General features: G+C 47.0%; 1 non-coding gene across 1 annotated transcript; it reads right to left on the bottom strand.

Annotated features, from left to right (window-relative positions):
• Positions 1–2,003: 2,003 nt before the first annotated feature.
• TRNAG-GCC (transfer RNA glycine (anticodon GCC)) lies at positions 2,004–2,074 on the bottom strand. The gene has a single exon. It is a non-coding gene; the product is annotated as a tRNA-Gly (tRNA).
• Between the last annotated feature and the right edge of the window lie 2,887 nt (positions 2,075–4,961).

The following is a 4,961-nucleotide window of genomic DNA, read 5'->3' on the forward strand; positions in this document are numbered from 1 at the left end:
GGCCCGACGGTCTACCTCGTCGGCCTCATCCTCGGCGGCGTCAGGCTCGTCGGCTGTCTCAACTCGGGCGCCGCTGCTCCGTTGGTCGCTCGGGCCTCGCTGCCTGGGCGCCGGTGTTGCTTTGGCAGCCCGGATGCTGGTGCTGACAAGCTCGTCCGCACGACGTCCCACGACGTCCGTCGTCGTCGGCTTCATCTCGGACTCTGCCGCCATCATGCCTCCACCAAGCGGCGTCCCCGACCTCGCGCGCGATCGGCTTGATCATCCGCTCGCCGCCGCGATCCGCCTCATCTATGCCGCGCGACCGACCTGGCCCATCGGTTACGCGCGCCTCCGCAGGTCCCGTGAAGATTGTCTCCGAGTTCAGCGCGCCTCTCCACCGATCGAGCATCGGGCTGCCGCTGCGTCGCCCTGTCGGGCCGCATCGCTACCGTTGTGACTGCGGGGGATGTTGAGTATAATGTATATTAGGAAGTATAGGATAGACTAGGATTTGTTCCTACCTTATCTTGTACTCCAAGTTGGTCATTGTACTCATATATATATACCCACGAGCCTCAAGCAATGCAATAAACTATTCCACCAATCCCTCTCTCCCTTCTAACATCTCTCAATATCTATGTGGGGCCCATCTATCAGTGATAGACGAAAAGAAGTAGGGGGGAACATCTGTCAGTGATGGACGAAAAGAAGTAGGGGGGGGGGGGGGAATAAAATTATTTACCCATGCAGAGCCGAACTCCAAACCTCGCAATTGGGGGCGACCACGCTAACCATCTAATGGTTGACTTGAGGAAGTAACCTTCTTTATATTATTCAGGCATTCACATGACAACCATTGGGAATTTTTTATTTTTGCGTGACAGACATTTTACATATGACCCGTGCGACCTTTTCTGAACATATCATGGTGTATATACAGCTCTGGCCGTCGACATTGTACCAACCCCTCTTTCTCTTGTTAACCCGATTTGTACATGCAAATAAGAGTAATAACACAAACTTTGAAGGAAAAAAATTGTATGGATAAAATCTAAAGACCATCTCTAACCATGCAAAGTATGTGTGTGTATGTGTTGCTACGTGTGTGCTACTGCCATCGCACTGATGCTGCGTGTGTGTGCTACTGGCCCGCACACACACATATCACATGAGTAAAAGGGTCTTTTCAAGTCCTATTTAGGCTCAAAATGGACAAAAGTGTCATAAAAGGCATAAAATTTAAACTTTTTATTAGATAGGGAAGAAAAAAAAAATTCAATGTTAAATAAGGAAACGAAATTTAAGATAATGTTAAATAAGGTATTCTTTCATGGGGATGACACCCCGAAAACACTTCGGATGAGATGCAAAAAAATATCTAAAGACCATCTTTAACCATGCAAAGTGTGTGTGTATGTGTTGCTACGTGTGTGCTACTGCCATCGCACTGATGCTGCGTGTGTGTGCTACTGGCCCGCACACACACATATCACATGAGGAGTAAAAGGGTCTTTTCAACTCCTATTTAGGCTTAAAATGGACAAAAGGCATAAAATTTAAACTTTTTATTAGATAGGGAAAAAAAATTCAGTGTTAAATAAGGAAACGAAATTTAAGATAATGTTAAATAAGGTATTCTTTCATGGGGATGACACCCCGAAAACACTTCGGATGAGATGCAAAAAAATATCTAAAGACCATCTTTAACCATGCAAAGTGTGTGTGTGTATGTGTTGCTACGTGTGTGCTACTGCCATCGCACTGATGCTGCGTGTGTGTGCTACTGGCCCGTACACACACATATCACATGAGGAGTAAAAGGGTCTTTTCAACTCCTATTTAGGCTTAAAATGGACAAAAGTATCATAAAAGGCATAAAATTTAAACTTTTTATTAGATAGGGAAAAAAAATTCAGTGTTAAATAAGGAAACGAAATTTAAGATAATGTTAAATAAGGTATTCTTTCATGGGGATGACACCCCGAAAACACTTCGGATGAGATGCAAAAAAATGATAACTATGCACCAGCCGGGAATTGAACCCGGGTCTGTACCGTGGCAGGGTACTATTCTACCACTAGACAACTGGTGCCTTAATGAACATTTCACTCGCAAAAACGTTTGTAAGCTTGAGATAAGAGTGTACCAAACTTGCAAACAGCGATACAGTGCCCTGCAGAGCTCTTGTGTTTTTCCTGCATTCTGTCAGTTGCATCCGCTCGATCGAGAGTAGATTGTTCACACTGCTATAGGGTGCGAAGACAACAGAACGCCTTGTTTTCTTATCGATTTTGACGAGTGGTTAGTGCTAAAATTTGAGATGGGCTCTAGGCCCATATAGCAATTTCTGAAAAATCTCTAAAGGCCCATGTAGGTTATGTGGTATTAGGTGTAGTGAAAAGTTTAGTCCCATCCCGCTAGTGAAAAGAGAGTTGGAGTGGTTTATAAGGGTTTCTCTTCTACATGCTATTGGAGCTTGAGAAGAGAAGAGACCCTCGCGCACTCCTCCTCCGCCGCCTGCCTCGGCGCGCCGCGCCGCGCCGCGGGTTGCGGGATCGAGCCGAGCCGAGCCGAGCTCACACCTACGCGCTTATTTTTGCCACACTAACGGAGAGTTCTCTGACAGCTGGGCCACCGCGTACACGGTCGACGGGAGAGCAGGTCTCTGAAACCACGCTCTTCTGGTTCCTATACGGGGTGAGGGGGTAATAGGTTTTTGGGCAGCGGTTACGCGACTGCTCGCTTTCGATCGTCTACTTCCTCTACGTCCGCGTCGCCTTCATCATCACCATGTCCACCGGCGTCGAACGTGCCGTCGCCGAGAAAGCTGAAGCCGACAAGAAGGCCGCCAAGGACGCCGCTGCCGCCACCAAAGCCGCGGCCTCTGCATGGCCTACTGGAGGGTATAACTCGTTTATCCCGCTCCTACTGTTTTCTGTTTTAACCATGCTAGCGTTATACGTACATCTTTCTGCAATTAGCGTAGTATGTGCTAGCTTGACTGAATATCAGTATGTGTTTATTTGTGTCAATGTCGTGCTAGTGATTTACTCGTGGATTAATTTAATCGAGAAATTGCCTATTTACTCAACAATCCAAAAACCTATTATGTGTAGGAATTTTTCGGCAAGTGGCTTTGCCGCTGCACTGAAACCGGATAAGTTTACCGGTACATACTTTAAGCGTTGTTAGACTAAGACCACGTTATGGCTCACGGCTATGAACGTGTTCTGGGTCACCGGTGTCTCCACGGGAACGATTGCTCCTGAACAGGAGAAGGCGTTCAAGGAGGCTACCGTTGTGTTTCTCGGAGCAGTTCTTAGCGTGATCGGAGATAAACTGGTCGATGCATATTTACATGTGCATGTCGCCAAGGACTTGTGGGAGGCGCTCGAATCTAAATTCGGGGCCGCCGATGCAGGGAGCGAGATGTATATTATAGAGCAGTTCCACGATTACAAGATGGTTGAAAACCGTCCTGTATTGGAGCAGGCTCATGAGATAATATGCATTGTTAAGGAGCTTGAACTTCTTAAGTGCGAGTTACCGGGCAAGTTTTGAAGGAAATATGCCCTAGAGGCAATAATAAAGTTATTATTTATTTCCTTATATCATGATAAATGTTTATTATTCATGCTAGAATTGTATTAACCGGAAACATAATACATGTGTGAATACATAGACAAACAGAGTGTCACTAGTGTGCCTCTACTTGACTAGCTCGTTAATCAAAGATGGTTATGTTTCCTAACCATGAACAAAGAGTTGTTATTTGATTAACGAGATCACATCATTAGTTAAATGATCTGATTGACATGACTCATTCCATTAGCTTAGCACCCGATCGTTTAGTATGTTGCTATTGCTTTCTTCATGACTTATACATGTTCCTATGACTATGAGATTATGCAACTCCCGTTTGCCGGAGGAACACTTTGTGTGCTACCAAACGTCACAACATAACTGGGTGATTATAAAGGAGCTCTACAGGTGTCTCCAAAGGTACATGTTGGGTTGGCGTATTTCGAGATTAGGATTTGTCACTCCGATTGTCGGAGAGGTATCTCTGGGCCCTCTCGGTAATGCACATCACATAAGCCTTGCAAGCATTACAACTAATATGTTAGTTGTGAGATGATGTATTACAGAACGAGTAAAGAGACTTGTCGGTAACGAGATTGAACTAGGTATTGGATACCGACGATCGAATCTCGGGCAAGTAACATACCGATGACAAAGGGAACAACGTATGTTGTTATGCGGTCTGACCGATAAAGATCTTCATAGAATATGTAGGAGCCAATATGGGCATCCAGGTCCCGCTATTGGTTATTGACCGGAGACGTGTCTCGGTCATGTCTACATTGTTCTCGAACCGTAGGGTCCGCACGCTTAAAGTTACGATGACAGTTATTATGAGTTTATGCATTTTGATGTACCGAAGTTAGTTCGGAGTTCCGGATGTGATCACGGACATGACGAGGAGTCTCGAAATGGCGAGACATACAGATTGATATATTGGACGACTATATTCGAACACCGGAAGTGTTCCGGGGAAGTTTCGGATAAAACCGGAGCACTGGGGGGTTACCGAAACCCCCCGGGGGGTTAATGGGCCTCATGGGCCTAAAGTGGAGAAGAGGACGGGGCTGCCAGGGCAGGCCGCGCGCCCCCTCTCCCCCTAGTCCGAATTGGACAAGGAAGGAGGGGCGGCGCCCCCCCTTTCCTTCTTTCCTTCCACCTCTCCTACTTGGACAAGGAAAGGGAGGGGAGTCCTACTCCCAGTAGGAGTAGGACTCCTCCTGCGCGCCTCCTCTAGGGCCGGCCGCACCCCCCCTTGGATCCTTTATATACGGAGGCAGGGGGCACCCTAGGACACACAAGTTGATCTTCGTGATCGTTCCTTAGCCGTGTGCGGTGCCCCCTGCCACCATATTCCACCTCGATCATATCGTTGCAGTGCTTAGGCGAAGCCCTGC

This window comes from Triticum aestivum, chromosome 3A (assembly GCF_018294505.1).
Source record: "Triticum aestivum cultivar Chinese Spring chromosome 3A, IWGSC CS RefSeq v2.1, whole genome shotgun sequence".
Classification (NCBI taxonomy): Eukaryota; Viridiplantae; Streptophyta; class Magnoliopsida; order Poales; family Poaceae; genus Triticum; species Triticum aestivum.